Source organism: Ambystoma mexicanum, chromosome 11, assembly GCF_040938575.1.
Source record: "Ambystoma mexicanum isolate Mex_15411 chromosome 11, UKY_AmexF1_1, whole genome shotgun sequence".
Taxonomy (NCBI): Eukaryota; Metazoa; Chordata; class Amphibia; order Caudata; family Ambystomatidae; genus Ambystoma; species Ambystoma mexicanum.
Window position 1 is genome coordinate 482,023,106 of NC_090934.1, and position 19,057 is coordinate 482,042,162.

The following is a 19,057-nucleotide window of genomic DNA, read 5'->3' on the forward strand; positions in this document are numbered from 1 at the left end:
GGGATTAGGTCCGAGATAAAATTGGCTTGGGCTGTGTTGGGGCCATAGATTGAAACGATAGTGATGGGGAGCTCCTCGAATAGGCCCTTGAGCAGGAGGAAGCGACCTTCCGGATCTCTTCTTATTGTGATTTTGGATAGCGGGACCTTATCGCTTAGTAGTATCGCAACCCCTCTTTCTTTCTTTCCAGATGTGGCGAAATAAGCTCTTTTATACCTATTGAATCTCACTCGGCGTTCGTCTTCTTGGAGTAAGTGAGTTTCCTGGAGGAGGACGATTGCGCCAGTCTATGTTCGACTGATCTTCGCTTCCTTGGCGAGTTCAGGCCTTGGACGTTGCATGAGAGAATTGTTACCTCGCTTGTATTAGCCATCCCCACTCTCTTCTGTGTTAGCTGTGTTCCGGCCTGTGTCCCCCACTGGGAGTTGTGCTATTGAGAGCTGTGTGTGCTCGCTGTGTTGATATAGTTTAGAAATTGCTGTTGTTGCGACATGTTGTAGTGTTGATTGGGAGGCTGGATCTTGGTTGTTCCAGCACTCCGAGCTTTGGAATAGTTCTTCCTTAACCCCATCCCCCCATCCCCGATTTGAACTCGTAGGAGAAACGTCATCCTACTGCCACTGGGAAAACTGGTGGCACCAATGCGTTGGGAGTTGGCCAAACTGAGGTAACTTGGAGCTTGAACGTTGCTCCCGCACTGTTAGTGTAGTCGTAGGCCGTTTCCGGTAAGGAACCTCCATATTGGGAGGGTCTTGATTCATTCCGAACTGGTGGATTCGACCTGCCTTTAGATCATTAATTTGAGAAGAATAGTTGTCACGTCCCCGGGATTCGACGGGGGTGGGAATCTTGGGAATGAAGAAGGTTAGAGTAGTAGGATCGTTTAGCTGAGGTGAGACAGGAGACATAGAGGGAGTGATAGGAGAAATAAGAAGATTGGTTGGAGAGAGATGTGGATTTGTGCCTGAGTCTCTCGAGACGACGGAGAAGACGGCGCATGGAGAGGAGTTGAGGGGAGAGCCAAGGTTGAGAGGGTTTCCGGGTTGGAAGAAGGAGATGGGGTGGAGGAGATCAAGAGTGGAGGAGATAGAAGAGGAAAGAGTAGAGAGTGCATCATTGGCAGAAAGAGTGTAGATGTCACAGAGGGAGGGGAGAGAAGAAGAGCAAGTTTCAAAAAAGAGAGAGGGATCAAAGTTACGAAGGTCACGACGTGAGAAAAAAAGAAGGGGAAGGTTTAGAGGAAGAAGGATGGGGAGGGGGTAAGAGAGAAGGAGAGTAAAGCATGATCAGAGAGGTGGAGAGGAAGTGTAGAGACAGAAGAAGAGGGATAGGAAGAGTTAAAGATAAGGTCAAGAGTGGAGCCAGAGGAGTGAGTAGGAGAGGAAGGAAGAGGGCAAATGAGGTAGGAGTCAAGGATGGACGAAAGGGGAGAGGGAAGAGGGGAAGAAGGGAAGTGAAGATTAAAGTTGCCAAGAGCAGTAAGGGGGGAGGAAGAGGGAGAGATGAGAGAAAGGAGGTGATCAAGGTCGTCATAGAAGGTAGAGAGAGGGCCAGGAGGGTGATATATAATTAGAAAGGAGATAGGGTGAGGCGAGGAGAAGGAATTGTAAAGGAACTCAAAAGAAGGAAAAGAAGGAAGGGAAGGAGAGGAGGGGGGGAAGGTATTTAGGGTTGAAGAGGAGGCTGATCCCTCCGCCATGACCAGAGGCACGAGGGATGTGAGAGAAGGAGGAAGAAGAGGTGGTTAGGGAGGCAGGGACAGAGGTGTTGTGAGGAGAGATCCAGGTCTCCGTAAGGCAGAGGAAATGAAGGTTGAAATGGAGGAACATGTCAAGAACAGCTGCAGTCTCATTACAGAGGGATCTGGCATTCCAGAGAGCAGTGTTAATGTGGGAGGAGGGTTGGATGATGGGGGGGTAGAGAAGATTAGGGCAGTGGGAGAGGGAGGGCATAGTAGAGGAAGGGTGGGAGGGGGGTTAATGATGGGAAGGGATAAGAGGAGGAGGGAGGAGTAGAATAGGAGAGGGCAGGGGAGGAGGGAGGGATGGGAAGGGGGAAAAAAGGACAGATGGGAGGAGATTTGGCTAAGCTCATAACCGAGGGTGGGAGAGAGGAAGAGGGATAAGGAGGTGGCTGGAGAGCTGGAGGCAGAGGAAGGAAGGAAGAGAAGGGGGGGTTGGGTAAGGTGTCAGGGGGGGAGCAGGGGAGGAGGAGTACTTAGAGCTGGTGGAGGTGTTATGCAAGTGAGACTGAGGGTATGGGAGAGTATGTGAGAGTTGGTGGGAACAGGAGATTAGTAGTGGAATCAAGACAGGACTGCTGGAAAGGTTGGGAAACAGTCCTGGGAAGGTAGCAGTAATCGCAGCCGTACGGGAGGAGACCTTAACCAAGGCGAAGGACACCCGTCACTGTTGCAGATAGGAGGAGTCCACAGGTGGAGGGAGGCAGGCCGCGGGACCCAGGACAGAAAGCAGCACCTTGCACAAGGTCACTGGGGCGGGGGTCGATCAGGGATCCACAGAGAGGAGCCTGCAGCAGGATGGAGGCGAGCAGAGGCTATGTAGGAGGACCCAAGGCCAGAAGGAGTACCACCCAGCGAGGCCACTGGTGGCGCAGGTCAAGGATGGAAAGGAACCACAATAGGATGGTGGCGGACGGGACTTAGCTGAGAGGCCAGGTGGTGAAGAAGGAGCTGGCCGTAGGATAAAGGCGGGCAGCGGAGCCAAGATCCCATGAGAGGGGCCGGGATCAGAGTAGTGACTTGTTCCGAGGAGACTGGGGTTTTCAAGGGGGAATCCTGGGCGGCAGCTTTCCAATGAGGGCCCAGGGCCGGTTAGTTCACCACACAGCAAGGGTACTGGAGGCAAGGGTCTCTGATGAAGAGGGGCCACTAGCGGAAGAAGGCGGGCAGCGGTGAAGTAGTGAGGATCCAGGACAGGGCAAGTGCACCAACACCAACGTCTCTGGAGGCCCAGGTGGAGGATGAAGGAGTCGTACGGTGAAGTGGCAGAGAGTAAGGAGGACAGAATGGAGCACACAGGCCAATGGAGACGCGGGCCGCAGCTGCTGAAGGAGGAGCAAGCCGTAGGAGGTAGGCGGCAGCAAAGCAGCAGGGGGCCGGGCTGGACGGAGTACCAATGGAGGAGCGGAGCAGGACAGGATCCGTCAGTAAGGAGCCGGAAAAAGGATCCTAGCAGAGGATGAAGAGGGGGCTGCCAGTGGATGAAGGCGGGCGGCGGCGCAGTAAAGAGGATCCAGTGAAATGGAGCACCCCACACAGGCTAATGGAGGCGGGGGCTGGACCGGAGCAGTAGCAGGAGGAGCCAGCCGAAGGAAGGAGGCGGTCGGCAGTAAAGCAGCAAAAGGCCGGGCTGGAAGGAGCACTCCTCGGCGGCCACTGTAGGTGCGGACCAGGCCTGGAGCTGACGGATGAAGGCGAATGAAGGCAGCCGGTGGCTTAGCAAGAAGATCCAGGAGAGAAAACGGAGCACGCCACACAGGCCAATGGATGTGGGCCGGGTCGGAGCAGTCACAGGAGGAGCCAGCCGAAGGTAGGAGGCGGGCGGCAGGAAAGCAGCAAGAGGTTGGGCTGGATGGAACACTCCTCAGCAGCCACTGGAGTCGCGGACCAGATCTGGAGCCACAGATTGGAGCCCGCAACAGGATGGAGGCTGGCAGTGCCGAAGGCCCGGGCTAGAGCACCATCACCAACATCACAGGAGGTGCGGGCTGAGGATGGCTGGCAAGAAGACTCAGTGACCGGAGCTGTGGAGGCTGCTCCAAGGAGTCTGATCTAGGCAGGGGAAGAAGAGTCCAGAGCAAGGTGAACGCAGCGTCTGAGGAGCCCCAAGGATCAGGATGGAGGAGGCAGCGGGGGCCCAGGCAAGGTGCACCGCCACACTAACGTCACTGGATGCTCGGGCAGAGGACGGCAGGCGGGAATCCAACGACTGGAGCTGAGGAGGCCGCACCAAGGTGGCTAGCACGGACAGGCAAGGATAGTCCGAATCAGGAGGAAAACAGTGTCGGAGGAGCCCCCAGGCTCAAGGATCAGGAACGCAGGTAAGTTGGGAAGAAAATTGCAATAAAAATTGCTTATTATAAAGACTGAATCAGCCTGAGTTGAGGAGGCGCCGGTTCAGGCAACCGAGCTTCTGCGCCCCCTAGTGGTATGTAGAAGAAAAAAAGTAACTTGGAAGTAATAAAGTAAACTTGGAGAACAAGGGAGAACAGGGTGGGATAAGTAAACCTGGAGAACATGGGATTAAAAACAAACAGGTAGTAACACTAGTACTTTAAAAAACAGTTTTTTTAATTTGTGGCCAAAAACATTGAGAAAGTCCAATGCACTTAGTGCAAAAAGACACCAAGACGTGGGCCTTCACATGTTTCTAGATGGTCTGTCCCATACTAGGCTGCAGCCTTTTTCAACTTATATGTGTTCTTCGCTCTTCACTTAAGCTGTGAGCGGTGGCTGTGCACAATCAACCTGCACACATTAAAGGTGCTGCTACCAACAGCCAGAGTCTTAAAACAACTGCAGCACTGGATCACTCCATTTGAAGAATCATCAGAAATGCTACAAAGGTTCACAAAGGAGGCTTTTCATGAACTGACTACAGAATAACTGAGCCCATCTCCAGCAGTACCACTATGTTTTGAATACAGGTTGGCCTTTTACAGGAGTTAACTGTACAACAACTAGTGCAAGTTCACTGGGATGATGAGAACAATGCTGCTACAACAAAATACAAACTTTAAAAATGACTAAAATGAACTTGCAAAACACCATCAATTGTACTACCTCACAGAAACCTCAAAAAGATAAGACTACTGCATAGCTAAAAGTGCATTTAAATTATAACAAGTACAATCAAATAAACTTTCAACCTCACTAACATCAAAACGAAAACAGAATGCCTTCAGATAAATGCCATTGATTGACAAATCTAATTTTGTAGAATCATATTAGTGAAACTTTAAAAATACATTAAACAATAGTTGCCATACAATCAGAGCAGATGAAAAATTATAATGAACACCACCTGATAGCAGTGGTCAATATAACTAACACACACAACAATGGAAATAAGCCATAAATATATAAATATTTATTAACACTTACTTTCACATCTGCCATGTGCACAGTGAGAGTTCTGGAATCAAAAGGATACAACTGCAGAAATGGTACATTTTATACTTTCTAAAACAAATATAAAAAAAGAAGACTATATTTGTATTTGTATTTGTATTTTAAGTATTTATAGTGCGCACCAAACGGAATTAACCGTATAATGGCGAAGATGAAACCAGAAGTGGTAGAAGGTAAAGATGGATCCAAACCGGGCCCCCAGATTACACAGGACCATCTACCTAGATAGGAAAGTCTTTAGTGCTCGGCAAAATTGAAGAAGTGAGCTCATTGTCCTTAGCTCTAGTGGCAGAGAGTTCCACAGACTAGGACCAAAGACCGAGAATCTTCTGTCACCTCGAGATTCGTAAACTGAGTGAGGAATGACCAGAAGATGACTAGATGACTGTCACTGGAACGTAGATGTCTCACTGGATGATATGACTGAATTAGCTCTCTCAGGTACAAATGGGCAATGCCATGTACACATTTGAAAACAATACAGGCTATCTTAAACTTAACACCGCCATCAATTGAAAGCCAGTGTAACTCACGGCGCAATGAAGACACATGAGCAGTTTTCCTTAGCTTGAATATTAATCTAACAGCTGTGTTTTGTGCTATCTGAAGCCGCTGCAGCTGTTTAGAAGGAACACCTAACAGTTGACTATTAAAGTAGTTTAGGTGGCCACTAGCTAGTGCCCCCACCACAGATGCATGATCCTTTTTAGGTATGTAGGGGAGCACTTGACGCAGCAAAATCAGGACAAAGTGTACTGCTATGATCTCAGCTCCCACCTGGGCTTCGCTACCAAGGTCTTCTTGCCATATACAACCCAGGTTTTTTTATTTTGGATACAATCTTAGACTTTTGCCCAGAAGTGTCAGAGTGGGCAACCTCCTGGCTGCATTCAGCAAGTGATTGGGTCCAAAAAATATGAGCTTGGTTTTGACAGCATTAAGCTGCAAATAATTCTTTGACATCCAACCATGTACTTTTTCCAAACATTGTCCTAGTCTACAGAATGCTTCCTCGAAGTTAACAATTCGAACAACAATCTGGGTGTCATCCGTGTATGAGTGGAAATCCAGCGCATAGTGTCTCAAAATTTCCAGAAGAGGCTGAATGGACACAAACATAGAGAGTTCTACAATCAGAAGGACACAACTCCACACAATGGGCATCATTACGACTTTGGTGGTAGCCGTGCCGATATCAAATGGGACTATGGGACTCAAATGGGAATGGGGATTTACACATTACCAGCGCCTGACTTTCCGGAATGCCAGGGTTGTAATCCCCCGGTGTTACCGGCAAGCCAGGCACCAGTAAATCCTGCAAGTCTGGCAGTAACCTGCCGCTGGCACCGACAGGGTTACCGCTGGGCTTATAATGAGGCCCAATGTCTTCTGTTTTCTCCACAATTTCACATGTAAGAAAGTCTGAAAACTCACAGCCAAAATAGATAAGACTCCCAAATACCTACTGTGTGATTTTTCACCCCAACGTTATTATACCTATAAAAATAACTTTTAAAAAGAAATAAAACACTCACACCTGTGGTTATCTGTAGTCTTCCATAGCCTCGGATATAGCTGCCAATATCGCAAAAACGGTTAAAAGAAAATTCTTTCCTGCCTCCCCAGACCTTCACCAAGTGCCCCTCTCATATGTGCCATCTGTCCCTTTGGCCATGGCCCGTGGTCTTTCACCCCAAACGTCACTATAACTATGAGAATAACTTTTAAAAAGAAATAAAACACACACACCCGTGGTTAACTGTATTCTCGGTCACAGCCGCCAATGTATCGGAAAAAGTGCTTAAAAATGCTTTCCCGTCCACCCAGATCCTCACCAGGTGCCCCCCTAATCTGTGACAGCTACCTCTACTCCCCAGATGGCCTCTTCACCTCCCCTGCCCTCTCCCTTTCCCCCCACAACACACACTGTTTATGTGACACAGATTGCTTTGAGATGTCGGCTATTCGAGGCTATAGCCGAGGCTACAGAAAGCTTTGTGTTGCAAACTCAGTCCTTGGACCTCCTATAACTCCCAAAGTTTACTTGGTGTCCTCCAGCAACCTCCCCACCTCTAGACTAAACTCATTTGCTATTATATTAACCTGCAAATAGCTTTTTAACTACTTTTATTTTCCTGTTATCCTCGGCTATAACCACTGTTATCTCTCGCATTGAGACAAAAACAAGATGGCGGCTGTTTAATTTCTAAAAACATCCGGTTTTGGGTAAATCCCTGCGTTATAGCTATCTATTTTTGAGAAGGGGCACCCCTTTCTCCATCAAATATTTAAATAACTACTGCCCGGAATAACCCCAAATCAAGCAAGGATCGTGACTCAATGCTTCATGCCCAAGTTGTTTCAGACCTGGTCCAAATCCGTCCAGAGGTTTGACAAAAATGTACCTTATTTGGTTATCAGAAAATGAATGGGATGTAGACTGCATTTTTGGAAAATGTTTTTGTCTATTTAATAACTTTTTTATTTTTTAACAAATGTTTACAGAACTCTACAGTCGGGGGGAGGCCTTCAAGTCCTTAATCACTTTCAAAATGTTGGTCAAGTCCGTTACTCGAATCAAAAGTTATGAACAATAGAATTTTGAGGGGGTTCCTATGCAAATTCGACTCACCTTAACTATAGGGCAGCAGTAGCCATCCTACAATATATATAGGTATTCATATAAAAGTTCGAAGATAAAAAATGAATAGTAAAATTGTTTGAATTTCGGCTGTACCAAACCTATGTACAGCCGAAAATTTCAAAAAATTCTTCCATACCTGACCATTATAGCGAATAAGGGAAGCGGGGGTTGCGTGGGTGTGCCATGCTTCCCTTAAAAAAGTAAAACAAATAAAGGGGTTGCTTTTGGTACTCTAGTTCAGAGGAAAATTGACTAGCATTTTGGTGCTGGAGTGCCCAAGTGGGTATGACCAGAATCATATGCAAATGGGTATTACTTCTCTGTGAAAGGTACAGGGAGCTAAAGCGTGATTGTAGACCATCCCTAGTGCAAATATACAGAGAGCACAGGTTATTTGGCCGTGTTCGTTCTCAGTAGAGGAGTTCCCAGACCTTTTGCATTTATAACCAAATATGGTGAAATATTCTCAAATATTTAACATTAATAAAATATATAATTGAGTGTGTGGCCGGGATACAAACCCAGGTCGCTTGGGTTACAGAGCCAGCTCTTAACCACAAGTGCCTTACCAACTCTCTAAATACTCTCATTTTCTCTATATTATAATTTTCCCTTGCATGTGTCAGGTGCCAAAACATGTCAGTGCTTATTGGTCCTTTGGGACTGCTGGGCATGGCCAACACAGTGTGTCGACAGGGAATCTGCGCCAAAGTAGCTGCACCGAACACCCTCCATCAGATTGGCTGATAAAAGCAAACTGCACCGAATTGGCTCAAAATGATGAAAGCACAGCTCAGGTTCTTTCAAATTTAGGTCTGCCAAGCAAAGTAAAAAAAAATGCAACAATAGAACCTTTTCGAGGGTTTACTTTCTGGGGCAATCCTGGACACAGTACTAGGAAAAGTGTTTCCTTCAGAGGCGCGGTTGTCTTCCATGAGGAAAAAATGTCAGCCAATGTCCCCATTGGTTTCCATCATGGCCAGGAAAGTGGCTTTGCTCCTCTAATCAATAGCATCATGCATCTTGGTTGTCCCTTACACCCACCTTCCCATGTGACCTCTAAAAGAATTCTCAGAAGAAGTTGATCAATTGGGAAAAGCTACTGATAATATCCCAGTTTTCCAAGGATTACCTTCTATGGTGGGATAAAACTTATAACAAGAGACCCAGTTTCATAATATGAAGACAAAATAAAGGATCATGTTGGAGGCCTTCTTTTAGGAATAGGGGCCCACATGGACTTCCTTAGCACCCATGGTACTTGGTCAGACAAGTATAACCCCAATTACATTAACATGCTAGGGATCAGAGCTGTGCATCTAACCCTTAAGGCTTTTCTTTTTTACCTTCGATCAGTCCTTTGAAAAACACTCAACAAACAGGGAGGAAGGAGGTCCAGAATCCTTTCCAGGAAAGCCAGAACATCTGGCGATTGCTTGAGTTGAGGCATCCCACAAACACAGCTGTTCACATTTCAGTGGTCCAGAATATCACAAATCCAAGGAGTCACACTAAGCACATTGTTTATAGAGGACCTCAAATGGGTTCTCAACGACAACATTGTGCAGTATGCTTTAGAAAAATGGGCATACCCTCTTTTAGATTTGTTCTCAAAATGCCCAAAATTCTCCCCACCAGGTTTCTGGAGAACCCTGGGAGACGTCCCATTTGATCAACTGGTCAGGTGTTTATCATACTTCCTCTGACCTCTGATTCCACACACAGTTGCCCAGAGTGTTCACCAAGCTCAAGCACTCCAGAAGGAAGATGGTCCTCATAGCTCTGGCCTGGTCAAGTCATACATATACCCAATTCCATCTGTCTGAGGCCCCTGAGTGAACTCTGCCATAAAGACCAGAACTGTTAACCACAATGAACCATAGTGTATACCACCCCAAACCTCAATTCTTGAACATAACTATATGACTCCTGTAGGGACATCTGATTCCGCCAGACAACTGTATTCAGGAACCGTGACACTAGACGGGCCTCCTCAAAGTCATGCTACACCTTTAAGTGGAATAGGTGGAGTTTCCTCTGGTGCCGGGACAGTGTGCCTCTGGTGCCAGGAGAGGGAGGGAAGATCCTCACACCTGTCAAGAGCAAACTATACTACCATACCTTTTTGGTTAAATCAGTACTGTCTTTTTCCATTAAAGTACACCTTTGTGCCATTGTAGCCTACCAGAAAAGTCCCTCTCGGGAATCATGCTTCAAATCTCCTGAGATTAAGGATTTCTTTGAAGGGCTTAATAGAACACATTCTCTGATCAAGAGGCCTTCTCCCCCATGGTAACTCAAAATGATCCTTGCAAAATGTATGAGCTCCCCTTTTATGCCCACGAATAATATAACTTGTGACCACTACCTTTGAAAGTAGCCTTTCTAGTTGCTATTACTTCTGTTTGTAGATTCAGCAAAATACAGATGCTCTGCACAAACAAGCCCAATGCGACATTCCATAGAGACAAAGTGACCTTTAGAATATACCAGGCATTTCTTCCCAAAGAGATTTTATGTGAGTCAATCCATTTCCTTGCAACAGTTCTTCTCAAACCCCCTTAGGCCAGTAGAGAGGTCCCTACATACTTTAGATGTTAAGCTGGCATTGAGGTATTATTTGGACAGAACTAAGGATATTAGGAAGTGAAAATAATTGTTAGTCAACTATCGCGTAGTAACCACAGGCATCCAGGCAGTCAATTTCCAGATGGATAGTTTTCTTTATTCAGCTGTGTTAACAAACATTTGATTAAATCCAGAGCCCACTCAAGCAGAGCAAAAGTGGTTACTGCAACCTTTATGAAGATCATTCCCCTTAAAGAAATTTGCAAGGCAGCGACTTGTAAGTTTGTCCATACCTTTACCAGCCTATATCCACTGGCTTAGCGGGGGCCCGCAGCAGACCCCAGGGTGTGGGCCGACCACCCCATGTGCTGGGTGGGGAGGCCTTCAGCACTCTGACTTTAGGAAGATGTCTTTTCTTTCTAAAGTCAGAGTGCATTGAATGCTCGAGATGAGCAGCAGTGTTGGCAGTGAGATGAAGGTGCGCCGGCATCACTGAATGTTCTGGATGTGCATGTTAATGATTGAGAGAGAAGCTACATGGGTGAGTGGCTGAGGGTGAATGGCTATGAATGTTTCCGTGCGAGGCTACGGCCGAGGGGGCATTGGAGCATGAACGTTTTCTTACAGCGACATGCCCGTGGAGTCAGTGACATGGCATGTTTTACTGGCATATTTGGACAAAGCCAACTTTGTGAGTGTTATTAACTGGAGTAGGGGTAGGATGTGGGGGTGTTATAGTATCATGTGCAGGCAGTATGGACATTTTCTTACTGTGACATGTCATCTATTTTATTTACTTGCATCATTAAGGGCAAGGTCAACATGATATGTGTGCTCACCTGGGGGGCATTTGTGCACTCAACAAGGGGATGTTTCTTTATTGTGGTATTGCATTGTTTAATAATGTTAAGGGCAAAGCCAACATGATCAGTGTTTTACATGGGGTGAGGTATTTGTGCATCGAGCATGGACATGTTTCCCTACTGTGGCACTGCGGCATTGCATTCTGTACTGATGCTAAGGGCAAAGTTAGAAATAGGTGTGTTCTTCCATGCTGGTGAGTGGGGAGGGAGTATTTGTGCAGTCAACAAGGAAATTATGTTTTCTTACTGAGGCATGGCTTATTTTACTGAAGGGCAAAGTCAACACGAAGAGTTTTCTTAATGGTGGGGGGCATTCGTGCAGCCAGCAACAGCCAAAAGGAGTATGTTCTTACGTGGAAATACTGGCAATATTGACAGAGGTGGCATGAACATGTTTTCTTATGTTATAATTAAGTGCATAATATTTTTTGTCATGCACATAGCTGGCTGGTACATTTTGGCACCAGGGGTCAGGCACCACCATCTTGTTTCAACGTTAGGTGAAATATTTTAGGTTTGATTAAACACATGCATGCATCTTTCACCCAGTGCAGTGCATGCCATGTCCCTGCAGCAGCATGATCAACATGCGCATTGCATATGCATGGTGGTTGAAGCTGTCCAGGGAGTATGTTGCATGGTTCAAGCTATGTTGAGGAGCTTGGGGAGTGCAGGGGGGGGGTCCTCTGCATTGCCTGCAGGGGGGGCACATTTTGTGTTATGCCCCTGCCTATACTCTGACACTAGGGCAGATACCCAAGTGTGGCAAGACTCCTTGCACTATTTCTTTGGCTATAGTTCATTACCCTTTGCTCTACATGGCCAGATATCCCCTGTAATTGGGATTAGGGCATAGATGAGAAATTCTATATTTTGTCATACAGTGCAGTATTCTCTTCATTCACTAGCAAAAACCTCTGATTACCTCTGCCTTTTTTAGGAGCTTGGTATTCTATTCACTGTTTATGAATAGCAATAACGCCCCCAGAAAGAAGAAAGAATAGTTACTTGTATATCTAGATTTTCCTCTTAGGTATCATCATTAAATTCATAAACAACTTCCCTCCTCCCCTCTGCAAACAGAAATGATTTAGGGCTGAGTGAATGGAAGAAATAATTCATACGAGTATTAAGAAAACTGTGCTCTCCCCCACACACAACAAAGGCAACATCCCAGACTTAGTTTTTATATCATCCCCCCACATCACCTGCACAGACCCTATCCAACTTGACTGGTCTTACCATGCTGCCATCCCACTGTTGATTACCCACTCAACCATGCCCCACAATGGTAAGGCTAAACACCCCCTCACGAAGCACCACTCATTCAAAACCTTCCCGGTCAATGAGCTAGAAGCAAGCTTCACAGTTTTCTCCTCACCACAGGAAATGCTTCGGTCCTCCTATAATTATTCAGCTACTCCCATATGACTCTGGTGGACACAAATTCCCTCCTAAAAACCACACTGGTTAAGACAAAACAATTTGCCCCCCTGAGCTTGCCTCCAAAAAACACTCAATCAGAGCCCTAGAGAAGCGCTGGCACAAAAACCTTAACCCTGGAGATCTCACCTACTCAAATCTCTCTGCACCAACTGTAGCCTTCTGATTACTGAGGTCAAAGCTGCTTAACACTCCACCACGATCGCGGCTGCCTGTAACAGGAGCAAAGCCCTTTTTGATGTAGTAAAGAATCATACAAAACCCATGCTCGATCCCAAGGTGCCAGCCTCTTAGAAAAATGCAGTGGAATCAACAGCTATTTTATTGAAAAAAACAGACAAAACCAGACAGATCAACAAATCGACCTCTCACAGCATTATCCCTCCTGGCACTCCAGCACACACACTGTGCCTCTTAACTGAATCACCACCTCCCTCAAGCCTACTTCTTACTATGACATTATCATCCCAGCTGACATCATTGATATTGATATTTTATTTGTATCGCGCTCGTACACAAGTGTTTCAAAGGCAAAACAAATGATGGGCCCGATGTACAACACCCTCCTCAGTATCATTATTACTTCCCTCACAGAACAGTTATTCCTGACACTCTCAAGTCTGGTCTCATATCACCGCTTTTGAAAAAAAACAATCTTGGAAAAAGTAGTCGCTACACAACTACTCGTCAGAATCAAACAACTTTACCTCCTAAATGACTATCAGTCGGGGTTTCATCCAAAGTGTTACATTGAGGCTGCCAACTTCCAGGTGGTGGACGATGTCCTCCAAATCATGGATAAGGGCGACTCATACCTCCTCACCTGCATTTGGCACCATTGACCACCACAACCTCCTCTCCCTCCTTGCTAACAGGATGGGATTCTCTGGTTCTGTCCTAAATTGGTTTACACCCTACCTCTTGGAAAAACAACCAGCCTTTCAGATCAACACATTGCATTCCAACTGACTCCGAGACGCCTGCGCAGCCACCCCCCCCAAGGCTCCATCCTCTCACAATCCTTTTTGAACCTTTACATGGACCCTCTGGGTAGACTCTTAAAAGATCCCGATACAGGCATCCACCAATATGCGGATGATAGTTGTACATGAGAGTAAAATTCCCCCCAGACATTATTCACTCCTGGATGTCCACTGCCAACCTCAAATGTAACCGTTCCAAGACCAAATTCATCCTCATTGGTCCCTCGGCTACACAACTCATTCACAAATGGCTGAATGATATGCGCCTATAAAGATTTGATCCCCAACTCTCAGATTCTGCAAAATCCTTAGGCTGCACCATCGATAGCAGCATGTCCTTCCAGAAACACCTAGCTGAGAAGGCCCAATCGGTCTGGCTCCAAATCTCCACTCTTTGCAAAATCAAACTCTTCATCTTGTTGCAGGACCTCCGGACCATACTGCATGTCCTTGTGGTCTTGCATACCAACGGCAGAAACACCTTACGGATGGGGCTTCCAGCCGTCCACTTGGCTCCCCTAAAAAGCAGTCCAAAACACCACGGCATGCCTCATTATGGGTGTGTGGAAATCTGCCTGAATCAACCCTTTCTTAGGCAAACTACATTGGCTTCCTTTGTAGGCCAGGCTACTGTTCAAGAATGCATGCATCATCTACAAAGCAGTCACGAGTAGCACACCAGTATACCTGTTTGCTAAACTCCACATATCGCGTGACATAAGCTCCTCATGCAGCAAATCGACCAACCAGTTTGAATCGCAACTGTGAGGAACTCACGGCAACAGTAAAGATAGACATAAGTGATACCGATTCAAGGGTGTTTATTTAAACAATGTGCAGGTTGGAAAAACACTTAATCTAACCTAAATCTAAGATGGGAGCAAGCTTCAACTATCAAATTAAAAATAAGGCAGTCCTTGTGGCATCTGGTCAAAGTAAAAGGATCTATAGTTAAAAAAAAAAACTATTGCCAGTCCTTAAACCACATATAGGAAGAGTGTTGGAAGGAGTTTTCAGTAAAGAAAGAGGTGTTCTCAAATAATAAGTCAGGATGGGCTTTAGCCAGGGGTCTCCCTTGCCCATGCTTTGAGCACAGGATAAGGTGACAGTCCTGTGCACAGCACACACATTCGAGCTTTCCAAGCACGATCTAACAGTTCCTTGGCAAGTACCAGATTTGTCCTTGGGTAAGTCACTTTTCTCTAAAAAGTCTCTTGCCCCCAGGGACATGATGGGTTTCAAAAATAACAAAATAAAAGTTCTTTTCAAATGTTCGGTGGGTGATGTCTTCACACCTGGCCCCCCTTTCCGGGCGCAAACCCACAATGAGTTTCTAACATTATCAGGACCTTCGAGTTTTACGTATCTTGAGGTTCCGAGGGTCTGATACAACAAAACAAAAAGTCCTTTCTCGACTACACTCGGGGTGGCATTTTGTCACCCCTGGGCCCCCCTCTTCTGGGCTTAGACCTGTCTTGGATGTCAGCCTCCCTCCGCCGGGTTCACTCTGGCTTGTACTTCAAGATAGCTCTGTAACCAATCTTCTCTGTTACATTCACGATTTCTAATGTCCTTTTAACCAGTCCTCCCTTTCTTGGGTTCACTCTTGTCAGAACTACTGATCATTGAGGCATCAGACTCTGCCCCTTTTATTCACAATTTTGGGGTATGGTTCTTCACCCCTGGGCCCCCTCTTCCGGGCGCAGACCCCTCTCGAATCTCAGCCTCCCTCCGCCGGGTTCACAATGGCTTTTCACAAAATTTTAGGATGATGGTTCTTCACCCTGGGGTCCCCCTCTGCCAGGTGGTGACCCCTCACGACGACATCTCTCTGCCAGGTTCACTCTTGCCAATCTACTCTCTCACCATGCAGGATTTCTTTCCATTAGCTTTCAATTATATGCTGGTCAAAGACTTTTGACTGTACAGCGAATGTTACTCAACCTGTAGCACCACTTTGACATTCTTTTTGCAGCTCTCACACGGCCTTCTGGTTCTTGTAGTTTCAATGCAATACAAAAGGGGATCAGCCAGAGTCTTTCACACGAGCGCCGGAACACTCTGCAGCTGGCCTTGAAGGTTTTATTTGCGTCTTGTAGTTTCACCACTGGGTCTCCCTCTGTTGGGCTCGGAGCCTTCTCCCTCTGCCGGGCCCAGACCCTGCTTCCCAAAAGTCACAATTTTAACAAAAAGGTTTTGGGACTACTAGTCCCAGAATACATTGGACCACTTTTGCTCCCACTTCGTTGCTCCCCAACGAAGTGGGAGCTGTAGGATCCAAAAGGGGATGTATGTAGGATGTCAGGGTCTCTTCCTCTGCCCCTCAGAGACCTGGGTTCGCTTGCCTGGCCCAGGGGAGGAGTTTACCTGTCGGTACCACCAGGCAACCCCAGCTGCCCCTGGTCTTGCTTTCTGGAGGGACAGTTTCCTCCTCCACACTGCAATCTCCTCTCTGGTAGCAGGGCCAGTGTTTGGGCGTTTTTGTTCTCCTCCTCCAGGCCTCCTATGGTCTCTCCAGCTCCCTAGGGCTCTCTCCTGCTCTCCGGTACTTTCCAGCGACCCGGACTCACTCACAGTGCTGTTCCTGGCTGCTGCTTTTATACTCCCAGCTAGAGTTCATTGGAGTCAGGTGTGAATAATTGTCCGTCCCTGTCTGCTGAAATGCTGGTTACCCATACCCTGTGCAGCGCTCTGCTGGCTCCAGCTAGGTCTGCGTTTTAATCAATAAAATAAAATCAATAAAAATATAATGTGCCCAATAGACAAATCCTAGTCTGATAATCCCGGTCTACTCCCTGTTTGGTAATATCATAATCAACACGTTCCGATTTTTACTAACCCATTATACTCAGAAGGGCTAATTTTGGAGTACGCTGGAGCGTGAAAAGAAGTTTTAAAACCTGGCATTAAAGGGTTAGATCTGTTCTAACAGATTTATTGTTTGCAGGCCGAATGCGGACAGGGACTGGGGTGACCATTGTTGCTGTACGTTCCTGCTCTGTTTGCAAAAACATTTTGGTGGAATTAAACCAATGGAATCTGTCTATATTTAGCACATGCAGGTGGATTCCATAGAGATGGATTGTAAGTGCTGCCGGCCATGTGTAAATGGCAAGCAGTTTTTACACGTTGTTCAAAATGAAGTATGAAAGAAAGGTGTTTTTAACACTTTTTTTTAATAATACATCGTGCACATTTGGAAGATTGCATGGTGGGGACACAAGTGCATTTACGTAAAAATGTAGGTGGGCACTGCCATGCAGTAAGCAGTTTACCTCAAATAATGGCCAATGCTTGACAAACCCAATATGCTCATATTTATTACCGTTCAAGTATATTTCTAGTTTGACAGTCCAGCTATGCAACCAATGTGAACAATTGTGGTTTGACAACCACAAGATGTTGGGATACTCTCATCTACTAGCCCTGTGTATTGTGTCACGGACTAAGAGAGCAACTGAAGACTCAAAACATTTAAGTGAGGTTTACTTCAAGTTGATTATGCAGAACACTGTGTGGAAGTAAGGCCTACAAGGAGGGGGTCTGATTCTCTGAGTAATAGTGCAGGCATTTCATGCGACTTATCAAGCCATCGTCTTAGACAGGACAGTGGTACTAAATCCAGGTTCCCTAATGCATAACAGTTTCTGTTCTGGGTTGCATCACCATAGTGCTTCATGCAAAGATAGCAACCAATTCCGGAGATGATCAGGGTCCCGGATCCTTCTGTGGTCATTTTGGGTAGAGAAGAAGGTAGCTCAATTGTAGGTGGATGTCCAGCTGACAGTTAATTTCTTCCCTGTCTGTCCCTTGCGAAATTGCAGGCTTTAGGTGCCAAGCTGTTTGATTTCAGGGAATCAGTGAAACCTCCTAGTTTAAGTTCTCAATGAGGCCTTGTGCCTCTGATTCTCAGAGTGCCAGTGCTATTTGTTTCTTTGTTGGGCTTGTCAGTCCCCCTATAATCTGCACTATGGCCCCAGGAAAGCCTCCATGTTCTCCTACCTCTGGGCCTCTAAGCCGTTTGGCTCTATTAACCTGGGCACATACTATCAATAATCTTTGGTTCTGTAATGCCTACCACCCACCATTTTGGAAACCCGCTGCCCTGTCATGGTGGCTTCCTGATTCCACCATGATTACCCTGAGTATGTGTGAGTGTCATTTGGCTTTCCCACACCCCTACCCACATCTTCCTGTGATTTCCCCTTTGTTGCTGCTAAAGAGAATACCCCTAAGAATGTAATTGTGTCTGCAGCTTCATTTACAGACAACACTAACTTAGACTCTCCGTCTTCAGCTTTTTGCATTACCTTCACTGTCTGTGCATGACGGTCACGATTGGTACCTTATCTTTTGAATCTTCCCAACCTTCTAAATTTCTTATTTCATTTACCTGTGGGTGGATGTAGGTGGACCTGGTGAGAAGGTTGGGCACGCGTGAGTGGCCCAGGTGCATCCACTATGTACAGTTTCTAGGGCCCGCACAGTCGAGTTGGCAGTATTCCGTGGCCCCAATGGGGTCACTCAACATATTACTCTGTCCCTCAACTGTGATTTTATCACAACTGCTAATTTGAACACTTCTCTATATTCTAGATGATCCAATCCCAGTACTGTGCCAGTTTGACAATGCCAGAACAATCTTAGTGAATTTCCAGTTTGAAAATCCCTGTGTGCTTCTAGTTCGATAATTCTGCTATGCTTTCAGTTTGCACTATGCCAGTGCATACCTTGCATTATAATTTGTGCATGTTTCCGTTTTAACATTTTTTTTGACTACTTGCAAGTTTGACAATCCAGGAGTTTCCCACTTTTCATAGTATCCCAGTATACACAATTTCAGTACACATCTACTACTCACTATGCCAACATATACACGCCTTGCACGATGTAATTATATTTCCGATATGTACAATCCCAATATGTTCCTAGTTTGACAACACAGCATTGCCTAATTTTGTGCAATCCGGGTATACTCGCAGGTTGGCCATTTTGACGTTCTATGTTGTTCAATGCCAGTATATTCCCAGATTGACATGTACAGGGATTGAAATAAAGATTAGACAGACATCTGGGTATCAGGTGCCAACTAGTAAGCAGGAGCTTCCTTTGGGGAATGAGGAGCTAGTAAATAGCATGCTGGAAACCTAACACCCAGATGAGATGCAAACTATACCTTTTGGTCAATCATACATGCTCTTTTATACTTTTATACTTTAAATACCCTTTAGATGTGTCCTAATGCTTCTTTATATATATTTCCTGAGACACAGATCTAATGTCACAAATGTATGCTTGTCAAGCACCACTTGGCCTGGGGAGGGGGGTGAGGAGGGGGCCAAACCTAGCCCCTGATATCTGTCGGTGGCAAGCTATCTAGACTCTACTTAGCTACAAACTGGAG